The 27442-nt window shown below is 40.2% G+C and overlaps 1 long non-coding RNA gene across 1 annotated transcript; it reads left to right on the top strand.

Moving 5' to 3' along the window:
- LOC125696570 (uncharacterized) lies at window positions 1-26548 on the top strand. Its single transcript, XR_007378415.1, has 3 exons — window positions 1-47; window positions 26374-26434; window positions 26510-26548. It is a non-coding gene; the product is annotated as an uncharacterized LOC125696570 (long non-coding RNA).
- The last annotated feature ends 894 nt before the right edge of the window (window positions 26549-27442 follow it).

Here is a 27442-nt window from a genome sequence, read left to right as displayed (position 1 = left end):
TGTTGATGTGGACTGGATGGGCTCTTTGTTCTTCTGTCCAACTAGAGGTATTTTTTTTCTTTCTTTATGTATGTTGTATTAGTATTTTACAGTTTATTAGTGGCTTAAGGATTTAAAATGGTAAATTTTCTGTGTTACTTGGTGAATCTTTCTTACTTCAGAAACAATATTTCATAGTTGTTGTTCACTAAGGGCACTTCTACTTTTTATCTTCATTTGAGATTTCTTGGGCTCAAGAATCTAGGTGTTCTTTGATATAAAGAATAAGAAGAATCTATTACACAGGAAGATGCAAGGGCTTTTTTTTTTTTCTTTATGAGCTGTTTAAAATAGGTTGAGCTGTGAGAAAATGAGTGTTCTAGGAAAGATGGCAAATTTGAGGTAAACCTTAGTTCTACTATCTATTAATGAGAAACTTGCAGTGTAAATGTAAATTCAAAAATCCTTCTAGAAAAAACATGTCCTGCAAGAGTCCTGAACTAGAACTGGTATGTTGGGAGAGTTTAGGGATTTTTAATGTTAGTGATTGAACATGCACAATTTGAAGACTGATGTTCTGACAGCCTGCATTTTAGGATAAAGAAAATGAAGAATCTCAGTGTTAGTTGAGGGATTCATGTTTTTTCTTGAACCTACAGCTGTATGTGTTCTTAGCGGAAATGTATGGTATGATAATTAAAGAAAAATCTGTTTTTTGGTGGCAGGATGAGGGGCTCTTATGATCTTCCTCAATATGCAATGGCTTAACTGGTGTATCAGTTCAGAAAGCAAAACGAGAAACTCTTAACCTAGACAGCGCTATCATTGCCTTATTGTCTTTAGAAAGTCATGTTTAAACCAAAAACAAGGGCAACATTCTCTTTTCCTCTATTCTGGCTGTTTGTAATATTGATATGAAGGCAGGTGGGTGCTCAGGAAGTATCCATATTAAACTTTTATGTGACCTTCAGGAGACAGGAATTTTTTCACTCCTCAAGGAGGCAATGAAGTTACAACTCTACAGCTGATTAAACAGATATGAAATATTAAACATAAGTAAACTGAGTTTTTCAAACCCCTTATGGTTGCACTGTGGTCATCTCAGGTTCTCTACTGTAAGCAAATTAGTAAAGGTGAGTTTAAAAAAAAAACTCAGGACTTAAAACTGATAGGCTGCCAGTTTGCAAGCATGCTGTTCCTACAGCTTCCCTGAAGTTGCAGCAAGCAACTGAAACTTCAGTTGTAGCAAGGATTTCTTTTGTCAAGTGTGAGCCTGTGAAGTCACTCTGGTTGCTACAAGGGCACAATGCTGAGAGGTGTGAAATAACACTTCTGGAATAAAGCCAGGAAGGAGGCTGTGCACAAATCTATGGGCAGAGAGTAAGGAGGTGGAGACAGGGTTCTGGTCTGCAGGTAGCTCTTGAGGAGCAGAATACAAAAGTAAATCCCACTGTCTTCAACTGTGGGGGTGTGCAAACTTGCATCCACTGCTTCCTCTGCCGTGCTCCTGCAGCACTGTTTGAGGAAAAGCAGGACTCAGAGCTAAACCTCACTTGTTTTCCAGCCAAGAAGAAAATAATTGAAGGAACCATACTTAAAACAGAACTGAGACTTGGAGGTCCTGGTCTTGGCCAGAGGTTGGTTGGCAGTTAAATTGGATCTTCTCACTTATTTCTGACTTCCAAATTTTTTCAAGAAAATTCTAATTATCCTGCTTATTACAGGAAGACAAATTTTCTGCATCCCAGAAATATCCATTTATTTTCCCTATTGATGAATGCAGGCAGTGCAGAACCCAGCTAGGCACCAGCAGCTTCTGATCTCCTTGCAGTAAGTTTTTCTCCCAACAAAATGCAAGATGATGAACTGGGGAGCAGTTAATGGCATGTTCTTTTATACTTATGGTCAAGTGGCAGGCTTGAAGGAAGCTGTCCTAAATTGCTAGAAATTAGTTATGGGAGAGTCTGGGAGGTCCACTGTAGGAGTTAGGAAAAAGGATATTTCCAAAATGTGTTTTAGTTAGATCCCAAGGAATACGAAAAGTAAACTCTTTAATGGTGTGAATGTGTGTAGGAAGTAATGCATTTTTACGTTTTTCAGATATTACAGAGCAATATCTCTTGCTGCATGAGGATTTTCTTTTTCAGTGTCTTCCATCATTTATGAATATAGATTATTTTTGCTCTTTTTCCGGTTTTTGTTTAGATTGTCTCACTACCTTTTGAAATATTTCATATCAAAATCTTTTCTTGCTTTTTCTAGCACCTGTTGCAGAAGCATACAAATCAAAAGCCAGAGTCTGTGTTACTTACAGGATGATAAGCCTCTCTCCTTTCCTTTTTGTCTCATACTTGCAAAAATGTTGCTGGAATATCTATGTTTTAGGACCTCTTCAGAAAGATAAGGGGATGGGGATAAGTAAATTTATGAGATAAGAGCTAGACATATTGCTAAATACTTTTTCCTCGCAGAACTGTATAAGCTAGCAAACGGGCATTTGGTTGAAGTGGCGTCCTTTGAAATCCAGCTCTGAAGTTTAAGAGAATAAATGTTGACTTTACTGCGTGGTGTGTTCTATGTGAGCTATTGCTGCTTGTCCCAGGGTTTGTCATACAGGGATTTGTTGATGCCCTGCTCAGCCTATTGTGAGGTGTTCATGAATTAGGTGTAAGCCTCAGGGACATGCCCTGGCTTGTGAAGCAGGAAGTATCAGCACAGCTTCACTCGAAGTCTTTGGACTTACTGCGCGTAGTTCAGTGCAGTGGATGCCATTGTTGTGCACAGCAAGCAGTGAAGAACTGTGGCTCCACAGTGCTGGTGTGCTTACAGGTGAAGAGTAAAGGTCATCTGTGGGAGCTGTGGGGATGGTGAAGTACTCCTACTTTGCCTTTGAGCTGCCCCTTGGAGCTGGACTATCACACAAAGAAACTGCATTAGCAGCTTTATCTGGCTGCACTGGCTGTCCCGAGGTTGGGACAGAAATATTGCATCCCAGTATGCTGTGCTTACTATGTAAATGGACTTAAGTCAACTCTGTCATCAGGGAGAGCCCTTAATATCTCCTGAGCATTTGTCCCTAGATGCACAGCCTCCTGTGCAGCCTCAGGGGAGATTCCTAATGGACCATGCTGAACGGCATGCTGTGTGCAATGATGCCTTGCTGATACAAATCATGTGTTGTAGTTTATATCATCCTATCCAGTGTTTTAAAGCATTGTTGCACTTGTCTTGAACAAGCAATTTTTAATGACCCTAGATCCTTACACTCTCATATGGCTTGCTGGAAGTGTAAGTTTCTGTTGTGACTTGCTTTTCTGAGTTATTCATGGAGGAACTCAGAATCTATGTATTGCTCAGATGCACACAGTGGCTTTACAAGTAAAATGGAGCAATTTGTGCTTGCATATGGGAGGGCATCTTGTTCTGCACAGGATGGGAAAAAGATCTATGTGATGATGAACTTTCAGTCTACTTTGTGAGGTGTTGAGTTCATAGAATCATTTGATTTGGAAGAGAGCTTTAAAAGCCATCCAGTCCATCTCCCTTGCAGTGAACAGAAACAACTACAGCTAGATAGGATTGCTCAGAGTCTGCTATAGCCTGAACTTCAATCTGTTGAGGGATGGAGCATCCACAGCCTCACTGGGCAGTCTGTTCTAATGCTTCACCATCCTTACTGTAGCATCTTTTTTCATATATCCAACCTCACTGATCTTGATATCTGGATAGTTAACAAAGCTCTTGGGTTTTGCTGTCTATCTAATCAGGGTACTCAGAGTTTGTAGAGTTAAGAACTGCTCAAATGACAGGCCTCCCCAACCTACAAAACTCCCATGCAGTCAGAATTCCTTTGGGAGAAGCTCCCCCGTGTCATGGTCACACATTTAGATGTGTCTCTGTGATGATGGAGCATATCTAGCAGCTGGTAGTATCTCCTGTTTGTTGATAATGAGTAATTACTTCTGAGTTACTCTCAGAAAAATGGTTCTTCTGAATATATTTTATTTCCAGAAGGCATCACGACATTTGCAGGTATCTCTTGTTATCTCTTAAAAGCTGTTGTGAACACTCTAAATTTGTATTTAAATGTGATGAATTTCTGAGTCAATGTGGGTAAGGTGAGAGGAAGCAAGTGTGAAGTTGTTTAGGTTATGCTTCTAATTCCTGCTGTGGACAAATCAGATGTTTATCCCAGCTGAACTGAAAGTGAAGAGCAGCAGTGAATTTAACAATAGGAACAATATTTTCTCTCTTTGAAGCCTGTTGTCACACACTGGATTTGGATATCCATCTTGTACTATTTCTTGCTTTGAGATATGATGAAGTGCATGATCACTAGTTGTGATTTCTGACAGTGAAAAGCAAAAAGACTGACATTTGGTAGGTTGTGGGTCTTTCTGAGCCAAAAGAATTCAAGCCAAAATCACTGCTCAGTTGAAGTGTCTTTGGAAAAGCTAGTTAATATTTTCAGCAACAGCTCTGAAATTGAATTTGACTTTTTTTTTTTTTTTACAATTTAAAAAAAAAAAATAGCCTTTAAAAAGTCTCCAGTGCTTTCTGGCACAATTATGGTAGGCTCAGCCATATGGTTTCTTTTGCTGTTCCAAGAAGAAAAACATAGACTTTTCCCAGCACGGAATCATCTCACAAAGATTTTAAACGAACTGATCTGTAAAAATGAAAAATACGGGATTTATGGAATGATAAATCAACAGTCTCATAGGCACATCTAAACCCCATTTAATGGAATGGAGCTGGGAATGAAAGTGAATCATAGTGGTACCTCTGAGTCAGAAAAATATAAATGGGTGCTGCAGGATTAACTTTTTTAAAGGAAATTAAGTTAACAGTAGTTTATTCTGTTCTCTTAATGCTGTTAAGCTTCTTAGGATCTTTCTCTTCTGTAGAGACCAAATGTTTAGTGTTATTAAAGGGACTTCAAATTCTTTATTCCATCAGTAGGGATATTATTTTTTGTAATGTTTTGCCAATTGTTTCATTATGTATTTATACAAGTCACACATTTTAATTTCTGAACATCCTTTATCTGTTGCCACACAGGGGAGTTTAACTGAAGCTGGGAGGATACAAAGATTTAGTCCTTTGTAATAAAAATGTGTAATTTATTTCAAAGAAAATAAATACTGAGAGGTAATTTTTGTGGAGAAATCAGTATGTAGATGCAAAGTTGTTTGCATTCCTCCTTTCTTCTAGAAATAATGCAGTTCTACAACTTTGTGCAAAGTGAATCCTGTAGTGCCACAATTATGTTCAGCTAAAGGATTTGTCTGATGCCAGGTTGCTGTTTTGAATCCAGCTGGGTCTGAGAGACACCTAAATTCACATATCCCTTTTGTCTGGATCAAATAGCAACTCTTCCCTACTATCTGATGCTTTTCTGGCAGTATTCAAATTTGATTTTCTGCAAGCATTCAGCAGCACCCGGGCATGAATGCCGGAAAGGTCGTGTGCCTGCAGAAGTACAGGCAGCAGTGTGTTAACTGACCATGATACAGTGACCTGCATTAAAGAAATCAGCAGTCTCACAGAAGGAGCTTTCATCTCAAGTGTATAATCAGCATGGCATCTGATCAGGTGCCAAGTAGATGATGGTATGCCATTAAGTCAAAAATGCTTGATGGTGCAGAGATAAGTAGCAGTGCTCTGTTACTATGCGGAAACAAAACACAGAGCATTGGTTTTGTAATGCTCAAAAACAGCTTGATGGGCACAGGTTCACACCTTGCTGCGGTTTTTCTTTGAAAGGACTTGCAGCAGCGTTTTCCCATTTGTTTCACTCTTGATGCTGCTTTGTGCAGGGCTGTCCAATGTGCTTCAAATCTACCTTAGCCAGATTTGTGGCCCCCTCTGGAAAGAGGTAGTGTCATCAGTATTATTAAGTGCCCCCAGAGCAACTCTGAAGAGCTTTAGTCTGGTACCTCAGAGTGAGGGAAAGACCAGAGGAATGGGAGGAAGAGCCTTATTTTGGAGGGGTAGCTGAGCAGAGACATCAAAGAAATTTCTCCTATTCAGAAACAATTACTGAAAACAAGACAACAATCAGGATAATTTGCTTAACTGTTTTCTGTGACAAACTCTTAGGAGAGCTGGAAATAGAATGTTAGGTGAATTACTTCGAGTTGGGTTGTTTGTGTTATGGGAGAGCTGAAGGTGGCCACTGGAGGGAGGAGGGAAGCTATCGTAAAGGAACTCAGGTAATGATTCAAGTAGCAGCCTATGTATGCGGTTTTGGTGCAGATGAAAATCTGTAGAACATGATCTGTATTGAGGAGGTGAAGAAGAGAAACAATATCATCATGGATCTGAAAGAAATGGAGAAGACCATTAGCCTGCTCCTGACGTTAAGCTTTTTCTACAGCATTTCTTTGTGCAATAGCTACTCTTTTTAACACTGTGGCATTTTGCATTTAATCTGATGGTGATTCTCAAAGCATTTATGTATTTTACTTGTAATATGAACCACTGCTCTTTCACCACAGGGTTCATTTAAGATTAGACAGCTGTGATTTTTCACTACTGCTCTGGTTGGAGGTCATTCTGTTTAGGAAATGGAGAGGGCAGTTGCCAAAAGGTAATCTCCTCTCATTTTAGCTGGCAGTTGGCTGTCAGGTTCAAATCGCACCATTAAAAATCACTGTAACAGACTTGCTTGCAGTCTAGCTAAAAGCAAGAAATGGATGGGATGTTCTGCAACTGCTTCTCTGTAAATTTTAATCCCAGCTTTTCGTGAAAATAAACTTCCCCAGGCATGCGGAGTGGGTCTGATTGCTAGTTGTCGTATGCTGTGCATAACTCCACTTCCTGATGATGTAATCTGTGGTGTGTTGGATCATACTACATGATATTAGTACTCAGTTAAGTTTTCTTTTGCTCTTCTCTGAAACTACAAATTCTCAATACCACTTTGGAGTAAATCTACTTGAGGTTTCCTTCCATCCTTGGTAGTGCAACTGAGATTTACAAAAAAAAAAAAAACAAAAAAAAACTAAAGAAATCAAACCTGCACACACTAGAAGAACACAACAGAATGTGTGTTTGCACTGTTTATGTTCACCAAGGCTTAGTTTACTCAGTTAGGAAATGAATAACAAAATATTGTTTTTCTTAGTAGTTTTTATGCAGTAGTTTCAAATATATAGGAACATTTTCTTTAAGAAGAAACGTAGAAGGCAGGGCTCATCATCAGTGGCTAAAAGCTATAGCTGAAAATGTTATGAGGGAAACATTACTCAAAGGTCAGATCACTTCTTCAAAGATAAAATGTCCAGATAATTTTTTGTGTTCATTGCTTCTGTCTGCTTCTTTTTAACAGAATTCAGAACATAATCTATGTTGCAGAATTTTGAAGTCTCTATCTTAAATTTATTTAAGAGCACTTGCAAAGGGATGGAAAATGTGACAAGCTCTACCTTCCTCCCCTTATTTCAGCAAATTGCCCTTAAAGAAATCTGTAATTTGGAGTGATGTTGATTTCACACATAGTGCAAAGCAGAATGGTGCTGAACGCTTCCGCTTTGCTATCAGACAACTCCAAATGTCTTTTACATTATCTTTATTCCATGTGTTTTAAGGAAAGATGCAGTGCATTAAGCTGAGTTTATGCAGAAAGGACCAACATATGGCAATCTCTGTGTGATACCCTCTTAGAGCTGTAAAGTAAAGATGTGGCTTTAACTGATATTCTTGCATGTATGTGGGGAGCACAGTGGGTAATATAATCGGAAGGATCAGAAGTCATCAAGAGGCCTCTCTTGAGGGCAGTAAATACTATAGATGCTGAGCTTCCTTTTCAGAAGCTAAGAAGGAGCTGCAAAAGTGGATAGAAATTTCCATCCCTTGAGTAGCATCTGAGATTAAACAAAGGGTAACTGGAAGCTTGGGTCTATTATTAGTTCTAGCTACAAAAGGATATACACTATATTCCAAGGTCTGTGCAAGGGAAAGCCTGCAGTCCCTGGTTTAGAGGGCGGTTGGCTTTTGGTTTACATACAAACTGCTGTTCTTCTGCTCAGTACTTAGAAGGAAGCATCAGACTAGCAGTGGAAATATACAGTCTACAATTTAAGATCTTCCTATCAGTTTCTAGGAAACTGGAGTAGTTGCTTTTTACTCTGTGAAGGCTTAAAAATCATCACTATGAAGGCTCTCTGCCGGTGTGATTAATAAGCCCACATAAACGTGTATGTATCACAGTATCACACATAACTGTGAAGCATTTAAAGACAGTCTTTAGTGAATATGAACAACTGCTAAATTGCTTTTGCCTGTTTGAACCTTGGGGAGTGTGATATCCCATGCTCAGGGTGTTCAGCTGTTTATGAAATGGAAACTTCAGGCTACCAAGGGACAATGATTTATCATTTCATTTTGCGCAGTGTTCAGGCGTTGTTTTGATTCTCTAGTGGTGAAGTGTGCACAAGGGCCTTTTACAGCAGTTGTTGCTCTGTGGTGGGGCAAGGGCTGAGCTTGTTCTGGGAGCCAGGTGCCTCCTTCAGCCGTTTCCTGCAGAAACTGTGGTTTGGCTTTCCTGAATCCACAAGAGATAATGGTGTGTTATCTCCTGGCTTTCTGTTTCCTTTCTCTCCCATTTCAACTTCCAAACTTTCAGAAAGTCAAGGCCGATTGCAGAGGAGTTGCTATCCACATGAGCACTTCTGAAGTGCCTTGTGTTCATCTGATCTAAGGAAAAACAAATTAGTCAAGAAATGTGATTTCTAAATCACACTTTTCTTAGGGAATAGACAAATGAAGAAAAAAAAAGCTTAAGTGCTTAAGATGCATTTTTTAATTGTTTTTTTTTTTTTTTTTTTTTTGCCTTTGCTGGAAAGCTGCTGATACGAACTTAGTGATATTCCTCCCATGTGATGAATGTTTCATGGACAACTGCAGAGTGAAATGACCTTGATTTACCTGGGTACTAATAAAGGAAGCCACCTGAATGTCAGATATTTATATTCCACAGAAAACCGTGGCACCACTTAGACAACTTATTTACTGAATGGGGATGTTAGGAAACTGCCTCTGGGGGTTTGAGGGGAAAAAAGGAGACAATTCCTGACAACAACTTAAAGTAATGTTTTGGTAAGTATTAATTTTAAAAATAAAACCACAAAGTCTCCTCTGAAATAGGACTCCATCTTTGATTATTTTTTTTTTTTAAGCCTGATAAAATCTAAGGGATTTCTTCATTAAAAAAAAAAAAAATTCAAACCTCAGCTGATCTTTTTAATCATTTCCCTCAATTTTTTAAAGCAGAGATCTTCTGTGTGATACTTTGAGACTACAAGACTTTGATAAAGCCACCAAAACATGATAATTATATTTTAACTGAATTGAGATGCTCCTTACTGGCAATTCACTGTTAGTACAGCATGCTTACTTTAGTGATCAGGGCAGTGTTAACCTTCATTGGCTTTTGATATCCAGAAAACTAAATAACCCATAATAACTAGGGGGGAGAGGGTCTGTCTGCATTGTTTTATATTGCTTGAGTAGTTTAGCTGGAGAAGGAGGCTTCCAAGTGCTGTTTACCATAGCAGCATGCAGCTGGAGGAGCACAAAAGCTGGCTGGAAGGGCCTGGAGCAGAGGGACCTCCGAGCAGCTCTGCGCTGTGCCTCACTTGGGCCCTGGTGTCTATCTTAGGGAGCAGCCAGCTCTGGCAACCGCCTTCACTAAATGGAGGCGGCCACCTGTGGGTGTGTGAAGATTGTGCAACAGTGAATTTTGGAGGTGTTGTGATTATCAGAGGTGTGTGGTGGGGTTCATTTTGTAGTAACTTATTTCTCAGTTTCTACATTGTTGTTGTTTTTTGCTTTTTTCTTTTTATACTCAGCGTGCCCCCGGTGTGAGGTGCTGGGGTCCCCAGGCTGAGACCTAGCTGCCCCATGGGCCTGCCTTCTGGCCCGGCTGCTCAGGCTGGCAGGCATCCCCTCTGTGCTTAACTAGCAGTTTTATGTCAAAATTTTGTTTTTTCACACTCAAGTCCTCTGAATAACTGCTCCTGTCACCATCTTCCCCTTCCTTTCTGTATGCTCCGTGCAGTAAGTGAAGTAACTTTTGCTGTGGGGTGGAATTTGAGGTTTTTTTTACGTGTCATTACTTATATCTCAGAAACAAGTAATATAACCATACTTTTTTGCATTCTGTAATTCTTCTGGATCTGAAATGTAATTCCATACGTTGTTTTATTCCAATTATGCGCAAGTAAAACAACAGAAATCAAGGCCAGAGAATATTCTCAGAGCTGCATGTGTATATCTACACAAAACTTTGCAAGTGAAAAGATGATATTGTTTGCAATATTAGTTTTAATGTGATGTTTGTGTTTGGTCTTACCAGAGAGATTCCTGTTTGTTGGCTAGGCTGGTTGTAGGAGGCTAGAAAGAGCCTGACTTAACTCATCTACCCTGAGCCTGAAAAGTGGTGGAGAAAATGTTCAGTGCACACTAAGTAGTATGTGGGGCTGCATGAGGCCCTGGGGAATGTGCTGGAGATGCACACAAGTCCTTCAGTGTTGTGCTCTTGGGGTCTGCTGAGTCCTGTGAGACTTGCAAGTGTAGAGATACTTGAATCTCTTAACAGAAGGGAAAAGAAAGAAGGGAGGAAAAAAATAACCGCATTTGTTGTCAACTTACTGTTTATTGCTTGGTGATTATGTGTATAATTCTGTGATGTAAGACTAAATTTCCGACAATAGTTGTTTTTATGACCTTGCCAGAAAGTATTTGTCCCTCTTTAAATTCTGGGTATCAGTTATACACTGTAATAGTTTTGTAGAGAGCTGTGTTATTTTTGTAAACCAGTGGTAAACTGCCTGAGTTCATTATGCTAAGAACCTAAGCAGGTGTTTTATCCTGTTTAAATGGCTATTGAAACTATTTCTCTACATCCTAATATTTACGTACATGTTGCTGGCAATTGTTGCAAATTCTAAGACACATTTTTTCCTAAAAGTGCAATCAAGAAACAAAGTCAGAAAAAAAGCTTGACACTATAATAAATCAGAGCAACAACAAAATTGTAAAAATCATTCGTAATGACATATTCTGTTGCTGTACTTGCTTGCTAGATTAGATTTCTGCTAAAGGTAATTGAAGAAAAAATTGTTCTGGTTAGAGGGATAAAATACATTAAAATTAAATGAGCTTCTTGAACTCTGCTTAGGCTTTAAGATGTCATATCAAGGAAAGAAAACACATTAAACAAGCTTAATAGTTACAGTGTGGGGTTGACCATGAAGTACCATACACTAGCCTTTATGTTGTGCTGACGTGAGCCCTCAGGTAATGACCGTGTGTATGGGAACTGTTGAGTCACAACCTGAACCACTGACTGAGCATTGGAGGCAAGGGCTGAGTCAGCAACACAGGTCAAGTATTACAATAGTATTAGTATATTCCAATATCAGTAAATTCCAATAATTAGTATTCCAATTGCTGAAGAATGGCAAGATCAGTTTGCGTTTACGTGGGCAGGCAGGCAGTGGACCTTTCAGGTTCTGCCACAGGGGTACATGCACTTACCAACATATTGCTGTACTCTAGTGGTGTGTGACCTGGCTAATTGGAGAAAACCTGATAATGTTAACTTACATAATTATATTGATGATCTTCTGTTGACAACTGACTCACTGGAGGCAGTAGGACAGGTGGCTGATAGATGAACTACCTATCTGCAAGAATGAGGATGGGCTACAAATCCTCAGAAGGTGCAAGGTCTGGTTTTGTCCTTATAACTCCTGGGGGTAGTTTGGTCAGGAAAGACCAAAGTGCTACCCAGTGCTGTAATATGTAGGGACTGGGAATGCCTGAACCCTATAACACCTTAAGCAGCTGCAGGAGTTTTTAGGTGTACTGGGATACTGGTGTTCCTTTCATACCTCATTTAGCGTGGCTGCTGAGGTTATTGTACAGACTCACAGAAAAGGGGTGGCTATGGGACTGGGAGAGAATGGGACAGGATGCTTTCCAACTGGCAAAACTGGCAGTTAAAGAAGCCCAGGCATTGGTATATTTGTTCCTAGCCTCCCAGCCAAATTGGCTGTTCATGTTACTCAGGATGGCTTTGTCTGGGGTATGTGGCAATTCCAGAGTTCTGTTCAGACCCCTGTTGGATTCTGGTCTCAGGTCTGGCACGGAGCAGAAGAAAGATACAGTATGATTGAAAAACATTTATTGGCTGCCTACTCCACATTACAGGCAGCAGATCCAATAACTCAAATTGCTGAAATTGTAGTTAAGACCACCTTGCTGATTCAGGGTTGGGTAAACTATCTGACTCAAATTCCAAAGACGGGGTAGCTCAGGCGCAAACCGTGGCATCATGGGTTGTCTGTCTCAGCCAGAGTAGTGTGTCTTCATCACCATTAGAAGAACTTCAGAAGATCCTAGGCCCAGTGATGTGTTACAGTGATGCACCAAGAGAAACGTTAGTTGCTCCACCAGAGAAGAGTCCCGTTCAAAAGGGGAAATACCCTATTATTGAAAATGCCTGGTACACAGATGGATCCAGCAAGGGCAACCTGAGCAAGTGGAGAGCAATAGCATGCCATCCCTCCACCAAGACAATCTGGTTTGACGAGGGGGGTGGTCAGAGCAGCCAATGGACAGAACTGTGCGCCGTGTGGATGGTTATAACTAAGGAACCCAGTGATTGTATCCTGAATATCTGTACAGATAATTGGGCTGTGTACTGGGGGCTCGCTCTTTGGATTGCACAGTGGGATGACTGTCCACACCTGACCAATCTGGGGCAGAGATATGTGGTTAGACATATGGAATACAGTTAAACACAGGAGTGCATGTGTCTACCGTGTTTCTGGTCACCAGCCCCTACAGTCACTGAGAAATGATGAAGTGGACACATGGGCCTAAATTCGATGGATTGAGAATTCACCATCTGAGAATATCACCAGTTGGTTACATCAGAAGCTACAGCATGCTGGACAAAAGGCAATGTGGGCAGCTGCTAAAGCGTGGGGGCTGCCCATACAGCTACTTGACATCATCCAGGCATGCTGAGACTGTGACTGTTGCTGAAAGGTAAGACTGAGATTATTGATCAAAACAACAGCCCACCTTGTTAGAGGATACGGCCCTTTCCAGTGATGGCAGGTTGATTACACTGGGCCCCTCCCTTGGTCTGAGGGGGTGAGATATGCTCTGACTTGCATCGATGCCACAAGTGGGCTGATGCAGGTGTATCCAGTATCAAGAGCAAACCAGGCATATACCATCAAGGCACTTACTAAGCTGATGTCTGCCTACAGAACACCTGAAGTCATCAAGAGCAACCAAGGGACACATTTTGTAGGTGTGATGATACAACGCTGGGCAGAAGAAAATAACATCGAATGGTGATTCCATCTGCCATATAATCCAACGGGGGGCAGGCCTCACTGAACATTATGATGGTGTTCTTAAGGCTGCCCTGAAGACAGACTCCCAGTCCCTGCAGGAGTCGATGAAAAGATTCTATGAAACCCTGTGGGACCTGAACGAAAGACCTGGAGGTGGCAGACCCAGTGCCCTGAAAATGCTGCAGACAACATGGGCCTCCCCACTTAGAATCCAAATTACAGGCACTGATAATCAGGTATAAACCCTAGATTGGCAATGAAAATAATCTTCTGCTCCCTGCCCCTGAGAATTTTGAACCAGGTACCCATAGAATAAAATGGCCTTGAAAGGTGCAGGTAGGAACAAAGTGGTGTGGCCTACTTGCACCTTGGGGGAGATTGTTGGAGCTGGGAGGTTTGGTAGTCCCTCTGGTAATTGGTACAGGGCCTACTGATATTGTGGCTAACATTCCAATCTTCATTGCTAAAGGGACCTCCATCATGTCCATGTGGCAGGACACCTCCTTTGGAGCTTGACATAGTTGTACAGCTGCGCGTATCTGGCCAAAGGATACGGTACAGGTGGCCAGGGCATGCCCCAGTACAAGCAGAAGTGTTGACCCAGGATAGAAATACGGCCTGTATCTTGCCCTGGAGGGCAGACCTTCCCCTCCTGGTACCACTGAAACATCTATATTACTGTGAGTCTGTGAGCCTCTAGAATCACCACAAGGGATGAAATGCCATCAGAGTTCCGGTGTTGCTGTGAGATCATGTGCGATGCCCAGTGATGGTATGCATGGGACTGATGGAGCATAGGATGGACATGCTCCACATGACTACATGCCTCCAGTGACATCATCAAGCACTGGCCCATGAAAGAGCATGAACCTCTGCCATACACCAATTATCACTTGTCTTAAATTGTGTCAACCTGCATCATGACAATGGTGTAAATGTCGCGATGTGTCGGACCTCTGTATTAGGGAAGGCTCACCTTCTAGCTAGCTCAGTCATTGGTTCATGCTGCAAAGGGGTTAAGTGTATGGGGGCTGTTGAGTCATGGCCTGAACCACTGATTGATCACCTGAGGCGAGGACTGAGTCAGCCTTGGGAGCACAGGTAAAGGCAATTCAGCTGTGTGACAGGAAGGGGTGGAGCCTGGCTGCACCTCTCCTAGACTGCCACTGCTTACCACCCGACCCCCAGATTTTGCCCCTTCCTTTTGTGTTCTCTTGCACAAGTGGTGTGTTGGCTATCTAGCTGAAGAGAAAGCTGGTACAATTCACAGGGCACAGAGGAAAGCATTGTGTAGCTCAATGAGCGTGCTCCTGCTGCTTCAAGGGGAGGAAGATGTTGGAGTTTTGGCTGCTGGGATGTTAGGCTTTTTGGGGGTGGTTCTGAGACCAGAAGTTCAACTTGCTGGAAAGGAATATTACTGAAGTGCTTTTCATTTGGAGAAGAGCGTTCTTGTACTTCTTCCAAACACTAAATAATGAATTGAAAGAAATAATTCTTTGGAAAACAAATAGGAGGCAACTAAAATGAGTAATGTTCAAAGTATTGTACTTGAAAAAGATGAAATGTACAAAACTTTCTCTACTTGTTCCAAAACAGTGCACCTCTAAAAATGTGTTTAATTCCTCATGTCTGAATTAGGAAGTAGCATATACTTTTTGAGAGCTCTTTAAGTATATTTTGCTACCTAATCTCCCCTTATCTCCCAATCTCCCCTCTTTTTTTAAGCTTTCTTTTCTGTTCTGTCCTCCTTTTCTCCCCAAGAAGAGTCATTCAGAACAACAAAAAAAACCACAAACAACAAAATGCTCTTTCTTCAAAAACACAATAACAAAAAACCACAATTTTGCCAATTTTAGATGGCTGTTCCCTCCTGAAGTAGTTTAGGGGAGGTAGCAATAACTCCTTAAAAGCATCTTTACGCATCTGTAGAAAATGCAATTATTTTTAATTTATTGTTTACTAAGTCAAAGTCAATGCATCTGAAGCTTACACTGATGATAGCAAAACTTAAAAAGAGCTTTCATATGCAAAAATGAAAAACAAAAACAACGCACAACCATTTGACTGAAGATTTGAAATGTATTATGCTGGTCTTGTATTCAAAGACCAGCTTCTCTTGGTTTGAGTTCTAATAAGTGATTTTCTGAGGGTTTTTTGTTTCTTAGGCATGTTTTCCCCCTTCATTTTCTGGAATTTTGTAATATTAGTACTCAGTTACGCTATTATAGGGTCCTTCCTTTGAACCCTGTAAATAAAAGAGCTGCCTTTGCTTTGTGAATCAGTCTCCTAGTAGGTCTTCTCTGAAATTATTCTCAGAATTCAGAAAGCTGTCAGACGGATCTTCATCAGCAGTTTAGCACCGGCTGCACGCTGCAGTGCAAAGCTTTGGAATTACATAGATCTTTCTTTTCTGCTATTATGCATCCTGAAGGGGGATTTGTTATCTCATTGTCAGGGGATTTGGAAGGGGAAGGTGAAGTACATAGGAGAAGTAAAGCCACAAAGTATTTTGGACTGAATACTGGGTTTTGTCATCTCCTTGGAGTTCAAAGTTGCTCTCCTTTTCTGTTGCTTGTGTTGGGACATAACCTGTATGAAAGTTTTAAACAGTTGATGGATCACTACAGAGGAAAAAAATGCTGTCCAGTTTCCCAGTTCCTGGACTTGTCTCCAGTAACTGATTCATGCTTAAGTATTTAGGCTTTCTTTGACCTAATTTGCTGGTGATGTTGGGGTACCTACCTGGCTGTTGGTTACATCAGGCAGCTCCTGCAACCTGGGCTTTAATTTTAGCCCCCTTGATTTTAGTGTAGTCTGAATTTATGTTAGTGCTCTTCTACTGAATTAAATGATGATCATTTCCTTCCTATGGAACCTGCTTCTACCAGTCTGGCCAGAACCATTGTCACTGAGAGTGATCTGTTAAGTACAAACTTGAACTTCAATTGCATTTGTTTTAATTAGCCACCATGACATAGGAGTCAGTAAGCAGGGAATTCTTGCAGGACAATAAAGAAAGTATTTAGTTGTGATCAAACCTTAGGTGCCCAAAACGGTGTCAATTCAGACCCCTGCTGTCTACTCATGCCTTTTGTAGCAGTGACACACGTAGGAGTTTGAGGGACTAGTCTCTTGCAAGACCATGGGTTCTGCTTTCTACTACCAAGTCAGAGCACATACCGACTGCAGTGGTGGGACAAAAATGCCTACAAAGGAGGCTGCAAACTTTCTTGCTATCAGGTGAAGGTAGATGCTTATGGTGAGTGTTGAATTGAATGTAGCTACTGACTCATATGTTGAGTTAGCATGCGTGATAGCATCAGATAGCCAAAGTGGGGGATAAGTCATTGATTCTGCAATAGAAACTAATTCAGAAAGTTAAGGCTTGATATCTTCTTGCCACGGCCAAAACCAGCAGCTACCAAATGGAAATGAAGAAAGATGTGTCCCACAAGCTCTTGCCTTTACAAGTTAAGGCTATATTTTAAATTGAGGGCAACAGGGATCAGATGCCTATTGAGAACCGTTTGTGCCTTTTAACCATAAGTAGTTTTGGGGATTTTTTGTGCTAGATGTGGAAGATGTAATTACAAGAGCTCATGAAGCTATTTCTCTTGATGGTATATTTGGATATATGCAAATTAGAGGTAGTCTTCAGCATTGTAGTATCTCAGAATCCTTTTCATAAACAACCCTGAAATTGTTCTGCAAAGCTATATCTACCTTGCTGGCAAATGTAGAACAGATCATGCTATGTGAGATTCCATTTTTTAATAGACAAAAAAAAAAGTGCACAGCTATGCAGATGTTTCAGCCATTTGGATTGCTGTAATCAAATATGGTGAAGAAGATTTAAGTGCATTTTGAGTTTATAGCATGCCAGTTCAGCTGGCTTGACTATTTTATTCTGTAGCAAGTCTGTTGGAAAATGCATTCAATAGAGCAAAATGGTGCTGCTGCTAATATTAATAATAACGCTTAGCACTTCAGTTGTGTTTTTTATTTTCACAGTGCTGTACAGATGCTACTTAATTAGGCTGACAAAATGAATGCCAAATAGAGAAAAAGGCTTGTGTCACTACTTGCAGAACAAGTTATCTTGATTATTGCGCTTTTAATATTGTTCTTGGGAAAGAGCACAAAGACTAAAAGAACAACTCAAGTGTACAGAGCGCTGCAAGGTACTACAGGGGGCAGCTGTCACCCCAACAAGTGGGTATGCTGATCCTGAAGCTGTGGCAAGCTCTTGTGATTTTGTGTTTTGTACAAAAGGCGTCAGTGTTCCAGGACTAGGCTTTTAGTGATGGAAACAGAATGAATGTTTTCACATGGTGTGAAATTCAGGTTTGGTTTTCTAATTCCTTATAAATGCTTGAAGCAACTCAGAAGCCGAACCCCTACCCTTCTTTCAGCAGTTATTCTGTAAAGCAGTAGTTTGAAGCCTGAAGGATGTCCCTGTAGCTGGAAACTGCTTTGAGGATGGATGAGCTGCTGAAAAGTTTACAGGAGAATTTGGTTTTTACTGGATATGACAAGAGAGTTTCATAGAAAATTAGAGTTACAGCAGAAGCCATAGGTTGTACACTGGTAGCATTAATCTTGTACCAGGCAGCACAGAGATATCATCCACCAGTGGGTCACATGCTGCCCTGGTTCGGGATATTTTCACATGTGAGCAGTCATGGTCTGTGCTGCTACAGCTCCTCTGATGCTGGCCTGGCACAGCCCTTCCTTTGGGATAACCCATCTCCATCTTAGGTGCAACTTCATGGAGTAGACTGTGGTCTAAGTCTTTCCTGGGAGCCAGGAGATGGGAGAGTTAGTCTGTCTTGGTGTCTATCTTATGGGTTGTTGCTCTTTTCTTTACAGCTTTTTTTTTTTTTTTATATATGAATTATTTTGCAGTTGTAGTTGTATGAAACTGGAATCTTGTAGGATGGTATCTGCCAAGGAGGAGGATACCTCAAGCATTTCTTGGGTTACTTTGAAGCAGCAAATGTAACAGGCTAACATCTCCAGTAGCTGTTTCACTGTTTTGGTTATTAACAAATTATTTCTTCTGAGGAACAGTAGAGGATTTGTACGAGTAAGCTGTGAGTTGTCAGGGAGAAATACAAATCTGGTCCAGCATCAAATGTACGTCCACGAGGGCTGAAGCATTCCCTAGAGCTCAAACTGCAGTTCTGTGAGCTTTACTCAATGTAGCCATTTTCTGATGCAAATGGGCTTTCTAATTTGTCATTAACTAGCGTTACTGACAAGTTAACCTCTGGGGGAGTGATAATCAAAGATATTCTGCTGATCATCTTCTGTATGTATAAAAGAGCATCACAAGGTAGCTTTATAGGCAGTTTTCCCAGTCTTATATGCTTTATTACACATTCAATAGCTAGACCATGGGAAAGAACCATGTTTAAATAGATAAATTTATATGTGAAAGGGACTGTACAAATTATTGTAGTAAATATGAAAATAGAACTAAAGGTGAAATATTAGTTCTTTTTTCTCCTCTTCCAGAATAAATGGAGGCTTTGTTAACTGTTTTTAAAAGGAACGGGGTTTTATTCTGAAAATGCTGCTGCAGTTGATTGCTGTTTCCAAAAGACAAATAGGCTGCTATTTTGGAATCAACAGTTGAGGAATTGTCTTTGCCTGGACTGCATTTTTTCAATTGCTCACTATAATTATGATGATGAAACAGAAGCTAATTGTTGGTATGACCACCAGGCCTTTGTTAAACAATTAATCTTTGGTTTGGTGACAGCAGTGTGTCTAGCATCCTATTTCCAAATTGCCTCTTGAAATTGTCTTGTTTTTCTCTGTAATACCAAGAAATCACTGTTATTATATTTGTTGTCAATTTGCATATGAGCAGTTCCTTTCCTGCATTGAAATACAAATTTCAAGGTGTTTCCGTAGCTGTGTTGACAATAATGGTATGATAATTTCTTATCCAGTGTTTTTTAAAAAGCATATTTATTGATACACTTTTTTTTTATTTCCCCCAGACTTGTCTTGAGAAGGAAATAAAGACTGGTTGCATTAATAATGAACGAACTATCCGACCATTTTATTTCATGTTGTGGTCGGTGCATTGTTCTGAAGCGTATTGTGGTTTCTATACTGGTACCAGTTGCTTGCACACAATTGTTGCTGGAGTATTTTGGACCTGACAGCCTGCCAGGAATTTGGGTGCGTTCTGATTTTCCTGGTGGCAGGTGGATATGTGGAGCGGAGCTTCCGCTGCAGCCTTGGCAATGGCTTACTTAGCAGATAACTCACCTAATGGCATGCAAACAGGAGAAAGCAATGCTTTCAGTCAATGAATCCAATGCAAGAGTCAATGGACTCTTGTCCAAGTAAAATATTGAGGAACCTATAAATGGAATATTTAAAATAAAAAGAAAAAACATGGGATTTTTTTGGTGTTAATACTATTTAATTTCCACCATTTTTTGAAAACAGTGTTTGTAATTCCTAAATCTGTAGTGTTGTGCACTGCAGCCTGTTGCCTGTCTCTGGAAGCAGTGGGATTAGAGGGTTTGCCAGTACTCTTCTGTTGCTCACTGCACTCTGCTGTCAGTCTCTTCTGTAGCAGAAATTGAAAACACAGCCAAGCTAAGTGAAAAGTTATAAAAGGTATTGCAGAACTATCCTACTCTGTGGAGGGATGGGTGGTTGAGTACTGTTCACTTCAGAGTAGGTTTCATCTGGGAGCAGCACTTAGCAGCAAGTAATTGTTCTTTCAAAGATGTGCATCAGAATGGATTGTGATTCCCAAGATCAATACAGACCCAAATGGGTATCATTTTCCCAGTGAAGATGAGGATACCGCGACTGTATGAATACTGTTGGACCAACTGGGGGGAGCATTTGCAGTTAGGATTGTTAGACACTGTATTAATGCTCTCTGGCAGCAGCTCCACACCAGTGCTCAGATGCCAGAAACGTTTATTTACACACTTGAAATGGACAGCCGTAAGGCACCTCTGCACTCTTGGGAACCTCTCTGGTATTTGTGCTGAGATCCCTTAACACTCTTATTGAGCATTAAAATTTTTTGATTTTTTTACTAAACAGCACAGAGTGCAAAAAGTCTGCATGTAAATAAGAGTCAGTTAGCTATGTTTGCTTATTTTATGGTAAAGGGCTGATCTGGCTTTGACAAATGATATGGTATTTATATATTCATGTTGAATCTACTGCAGTGTTTTGGGTTTTTTCCTGTATCATTCTGAAATCAAATCAGTGTGTATTGCAGCATTTTATATCCTGCTGTTAAAAATGCATCCCTTGGTGTATATATGTTACTTATGTATGTATGCCAAACTATAGGTCTTATCTGTCCTGCAGGTACACATGCAGACTTTGCATTGAATGTTCTCTGTTGCAGTTCAAGATATTAAGGCTTACCTTTGAGCCTTCTCCACTCATTCACTCTTCTTCTGCAGCCTCCCTGCTTCTCTCTGCCCAATTTGGGTTCTATTATTTTAGCTGAATGAAATGTATGTTCCATATCCAGCATTCCTAACTCTAATACGTGCAAACCCATTTTGCACTGAAGTTACATTAGAAAAACAGACTTTTGCGTGAGTCAGTTCTATTCTTGCTTTTTCAAGACGTATCCAGTGCATCTGCACTGAAGATGTACAGTGGGATAAGCAAAAACAAAAAGCACAATATAAATGACTTTTATGTCTGAAGAAGTCATTATCTAGTGTTGTAGGAAAAGCAATAGTAATTTCTTAGCACATCTTCCAAGTGACATGGGAAGTATCAGTTGAAGTCTGTTCTGTGAGAAGTACAGGAGCTGTTAATGCAAATAAAAGCTGAATTAGTGGACATACCAATGCAGTTATATCAAATTAAAGCAACAGGTATACCAGCTTATAACTTTAAGCACTGTTTTGTTGTGTATTTTCCTATGTGCAGGGAAAAAAAAAAAGCGTATCTTCCAGTCCCATTTCAGTCATTTTTTTGAATGCTACATTTTTGTTCTGTTTCCCTACTCTACAAACCAGGTGTTCCTTTTTTTTACTGCAAAGCAACAATACATCATTTAAGTGAAGTTCATTTTCTGAAGCTCAGTGAGTTGAGGCGTTCTCCATTTCCCTGGCTGTATCCAATCAGTTAGTTGAGGCACTGGCATGTGTCATAAATTTTGCTTGTAATATGGACCAGCTGAAACATATACCAATTCAGAGACCACATCTTCTCAGCATCCCACTAGGCAGGAAAGGAAATGAAATGTTTGTGCTCAGCTGAAGCAGGAGGGCAGAGCAGGAGTGGAAGGAATTCTTAGCAGGAAAGACGTCTCTTGAGAGAAAACTTGAAGGAAAAAAATATGTATTAACCCCCAGAACACTGTCTATACTTTTCTCCAAGAACTCTTTCTCAAGCAGTCTCTGAGTCCAGCATGCCCTTTACATGGAGTGATTAATCAAGGCTTTCCCTTTCATTTCCCCAAGCAGTGAATGTATCTTCTACTTTATAGAGGTCTGCTATAAACTTGTTTTATAACTAGTGTGTAAATTGTGTTGAGAATGAAAGCCGTTTATAATTAAGGAGTGCTGTGATGAGTAAGAAAATTTACTCTTCTGTCCACAAAGGTGGCTTCTGTGACTGTTCCACTGCAGTATTTCCCATGCTGTCTGACTTTAACATTCTGGTGCCATGTCCAAGAGCGATGGAGGGGCAGAAGAGACTGTTCCTTTTGCACATCATACACATTATCACGTAAATGTGGCCTCAATAATCAAGAATCGTGGGAGCAAATGTCCTACCTCAGTTGTCCAACTTCTGGAACAACTTTCCCTGCTTTTTAAGTAAGCCACTATTGGGAGAAGTTGGACGTTATTAACTTGGTGACCTCACTACCTTTTGTGCCCCAAATATTCCTCTTCTCTACAGGCATTCTGTGGAGCTTCTACCTTTACTTGTCACTTTCATGAGTTATTCTCCAGCCATAGCCACACCGTTTGATCTCATTAGACTTGATTTCCAAACTCAAGAATTTGTCACTTGAGGAAAAAGGGATACGTTGCAAATTTGGAGGATGCCAGTTTTAGCTGAGTGTGGACTATGCTGTTGTGCCGTGACATCAGCACTCCTGTATTATCCCTTCTTTGTCCTGACTGCAATCTCAGAGAGGCAGAGGTCGTGGTAATGAAACATTCAGGTGAGTTTTTCTACTTACTATTGAAGATTACATGTCCTCTAGTCTGTACCACAGGGGGATGAGCAGTTTGAACCATAAAGTATCTGAGTAAACAAAGATGCTACAAATTGCCTTGAAGTTGTGTTAAGTGAATGTGCTTGAGTTGCATGTGTACTCATTTCAGGGTGTTTCCATGATCACTGAAGTTAATACAGAAAAGCAGTATGTAGTAATAGATGCTTACAGGTAGTATGTGGCAAGAAGAGGGTGAAGTGGAGAAAGATTTAACTGTGCTTTGTCATTCTGGATTACTTGCTTTTGTCTGTTTGCTTCAGGGTTTTTTCTTAACTTTGCATCAAGGGTGTGTATTGACTTAGCTGAATTGTTGAAGGTAGCTGCAAATGATGCATGAAATGAAAAATTCTTCCTTTGTGAAGGAATGTAAAGGGCATGTTGGACTTCCATTCTGTGCCTTTTCACACAATGACGACAGACAATTCTTTGCAATCACTGCTGAGTTGCACTGTGCTATCAGGTATACCTAGATACCCACAGAAATGGTTGAACTTAAGGGTAATGGAAGTGCATGTTTGTGACATTTCTGATTTATTTTACCTGCCAGTTTCTGCAGACATGCAAGCCATTGCCAGGGCAGTTGCCGTGGCTGAAAGCAGTTGCACTATAATGCTACTGCGGTAATAACTGGTGAGGGGCACCATTAGGTACTAAACAAAAGAAAATAGATAGTCCCCTGATGTACTTCTAAAAAGCAATTCCTTTGGCTTCTTTCAGATTTCAGTGTATGCATGTGTGCCTTTAAATATTTATTAAGAATATTTGTGGATCTGAATACAGGAGAAAGAGACTTGTGCAAGCAGGAAAATCAAGCAGAGGGGAATGGAGTGATGAGAAAAGAACACAGATTGGATGGTAGATTAGACTCCATTTCTCAGGATAAGCACCAAAGAATCATAGAATGGCCTGGGTTGAAAAGGACCTTGAAGATAGTCTAGTAAAGAAAAAAGAAAATATGGTGTGCAGAAGTTGTAGTACCTAAGAAACAGCTCTGAATAGCCCGTGTGTCAGGATTGAGGCCTCTGGTGGTTGAAATTGCTCTGGTTTAGGACAGGGGTAAGTAATTTGCATTCTCAGTCTCCCCACCCTAACTCAGCAGATCTGAGACTCCACTGGGAATGGAGGAAGCCAGGGATCCATGCTCCAGTGGCCTTTAGAGCATGCTGCAATCTCCAGAAAGTGAACCTGCACATTTAACGACATATGGGTTCACTTAATAGCTTTCTCTGTTAACAGAATTTCATTCCTGAAAGCTGTTTCCTAATAGCTACAATAAGAAAACGCTGCTACATTAATTGAGCAGCATGCATGTACAACAAATGACTCCTGAATTATAAGTTTATCTGCAACTTGCATGCTTTTTGTTGTGAGTGATGCTTAGTTTATTTTAGCAGAGGTCCCTCAAAGGCCTCTCACCCCAAACAACATTTACTGACATAATTTGAGCATCTGAAAAGCTGTATTCGAAGAGTAAGTGGAAATGTTAGGTCATGGAGTTTAATTGTGACAGTGCTGCATGGCTGGTAACACCAGCCTGTTCTGAATTTGTGGCCACATCTAGGTTTTTGTTTATTTGGAGGAAGGTGGTGTTTGCCCACTTCCTGGCTGGCTAACAAGATGTTTTCTTTTTAGTATGAGGTGCTAATTACGTTTTTCTCAGATTTCAATAGAAATGAAAAGTATTCGGCAGTTGCCAACAGCTTTGCAAAAGTATGTTAATATAAAGTAAACTTTGAACATGAGATTGTGCTTGAGCTGTGTAGCTTAGCAAGTGTGTTTTGTGCTACAGACAAGGTGATCTGAATACAGAGGTCATTACTAGAGTAAGCTGTTTTGGAGAGCACAGACATTAGAAAGCATAATAGCACTGAACCTTAGCAGCTCTGGTTCTTTGTGAAGATGGAGCACGAGAAAATTGGCCTATAGTGAAAACCAAGATTAAATCAGATTGAGCAGGAGTAAATGTGTGTAAATCCTTCCTATTCCCATATGGTAGAATAGTTACAAGAGTAAGCCACTCAGTATCCCAACAATACACTATCTGCATACCATCATTTCCTATCCCAAGACAATTAACATTTAGACTTTAATGGAGGAAAACTTTTAAAAACAGAATAAAGGAAATATCTCTAATAGTGAACATCGATTTTGAAATGATTTAATTGATGACTGACATTCATCTGTAGATATGTTGTAGATCATATTAGGAGGTGCTCTTAAATAAGAGCACCTGTGTAACCTTTGGAGATGGTCAGCAAGAGATTATCAAGGGAGTTTTCAGTTTCTTCATTTCCAGTAGCAGAACTAAAAATTGCACCTCACTAAGAGGAATGGATGAAGGCTGGAACGCAGTTTGAATATAACATGAAAGACGGACATGGTCTGCTTCTACAGGCCATTGCATTAGGAACAGAATCACATTAGTGCAGGACAATCCTGTCATTCCCTTTGACAGTGACAGTCTCAATAGTGGTATTTTAAAGCTAAATAACCTGTGAGCTACTGTTTAGAAGAAAAGATGATGAGGTATTGATTGTATTTTAGTCAGAGGAGATCAGAAGTGAGCAGTCTATGTATGTCTGGAGACTTCTGTGGACAGATGAACTACTGGGAAGCCTGGAAACCTTGGTTTTGACTGGAGGATATAATTCCACTGAAGTCTCAGTAACATTTGCAAATGTGTCACGGATATCAAAACTGGAAGATAGGACGGAGGTTAACAGTAAACCACATTTTTAAGTTATTAGGTCTGTTTAGAACAAGAGGTGGTTCTGTTTTTTTTTTTTTTAATTATTCTTTATTACTAAAAATTGAACTCTTACAATGATATCTTACTGAAACATTGTTCTTAAACAAAACTTGCTCTCAATTTATCTACATGAAGTCTTGAAATAGGAGAGATTAAAAAAACACAACTATTCTTGAAAACACATTTTGAATAATATACTTTGCTAAATAAGTTTTAAATCTCCCATGCAGGTATAGCTATAATCTTTCTTACTATAACTGAAAGATGCTTCGCAGACACTTCTGTATCTCCTTACTTCTGAATCTCATCTTTATTTTAAATATTTCTTCAGAAGAAATAATGAAGCTTGCACTTTTTCATTTGCTGTGTTATTACACCCATTTTAGAACTATTGTCATATTTGTATTCAGTGATTCTTGGCTCTGTTTCCTCCTGAAAGTTGTAGTGTTTACATCTTCCCGGTACAATCTGCTCTAGGACCTGTGCATGATGATGACAGGATCATTTACTATGTTCACCTCCTTCTGAGCAGTCTCTGACTGATTTGCTTGTGCTTGCATGTGATGGTTGCCCTCTTGAGGATACACAAAAGTGGAACAGCCCCAGGGACTCCTAAAATACTAGCCAGGCAACAAGGATAACATCTTTTTCCTTCCCTCAGGAGCCACTAACCATGCTCAGATACAGAAGATGAACACATCTTTCTTATGACTGCAAGGAAAAGCAGATAATTCAGATCCCCAAAGAGATTTGCCATATAAAAAAATGTGTCCCTTTTCCCTACCCAAGCTAAAGCAAATTCACTTTTCTAGTCAATCTGATTTAGGTCAGCATGCCAAGCACTACAAGTGCTGCTGATCCTTTCAGAGCAACAGCTTCTTCAGAGATGAAGCAACATCCACTGTAAATGTACCCACTGGCACCACGTTGTCCGTTCCCCCATGATTTTAGTGTACACATCACCCACTGCTGTTTCAATAGCTGCTTTTCTTTTCACCACTGTAATGTATACTTTTCTTTGTTCTTTCTCTTAGAATGTCTTTGATTTATCTGGATTAATAATCTTCATTCAGAAAGCCTTGAAAACAGCTTATTGTGAGTAACTTGCTACTAGTGATAAATTTCAAAAAGTTCAAGCAAACCCCTTACAGCAAGAGGTTGTCTTTGCAGAACCTTTCCTGCAATAGCAGTTTCTCATCTGTGAGAAGAAATCCAAGACTGAAGTTTTGGGGTAATCTTACACAGAGAGATTGGAATCCACTGGAATCTCTGCCAGGTGCTTTCTGCTTGTTTGATTGTAAACACAAATAATAAAGCAAAGAAAGGGTAATGTAGCCCAAAAGTCAAACCAAATCTGACGTAGAGAAGTTAGAGGTGAATCTTACAAGCATAGAAAAGGGTGAGGTGGAGTGCCAGAAGAATCAGCCTTGTATTTTCAGGTCAACTTACCAGTGGAAATTTCCTCTTTTAAAACACTAAGCTGATGGGCTGCATTTTTGAGCATCACCAAAGAAGTATTCCCTACTTCTTTTGGAATTCCTTTTGCTATATTTCGCAAGCTTATGTTTTGCCATGAAATCTGGTTCATATGAATAGGTCTACAAACTTCAAGGTAGGAAGGGAGAGAATATTAAAATAATATTGAAAAGTGTTAGGTTGAAATGCTGTAGAACACAAACTACCCCCAGCATTCCTTCTGGGGGTAAAGTACACCTAGGAGGGGAAACAGCAGTTCGCATTCAAAAGCATCCTGTCCTTTTCCATATTGTGATACTGGGAGGTAGAGCTCAATGGCTGCCATATGGGACTGGAAGCAGATAATCTGTTTCCAGATCTGCATCTCCGTGCTGTAAAAGAAACAAACAGAGGCCTGAGGGGATGAGATCCCGGAGAGAGCCCACGTACCTGCCCCTGGGCTGGGCAGCGCTGTGGCCTGAGGAGCATTTCTCAGTTTAAAGCTTGATTCTATGATCTTTAAGTGCAAAACTTTGGCTCTTCTAGATTCAGATCCTGCCAAAATGTTAATCTTGTCCATCCTTTTGTTCTCCATAGCGTAATTGCAATTTAATTTGGCATAATGAAAAAAATAATCCTTTGGGGTTG

Source organism: Lagopus muta, chromosome 8 (assembly GCF_023343835.1).
Source record: "Lagopus muta isolate bLagMut1 chromosome 8, bLagMut1 primary, whole genome shotgun sequence".
NCBI lineage: Eukaryota > Metazoa > Chordata > Aves > Galliformes > Phasianidae > Lagopus > Lagopus muta.
The sequence above is the reverse complement of the archived record's forward strand: the minus strand, read 5'-3'. Positions and strand labels throughout refer to the sequence as shown.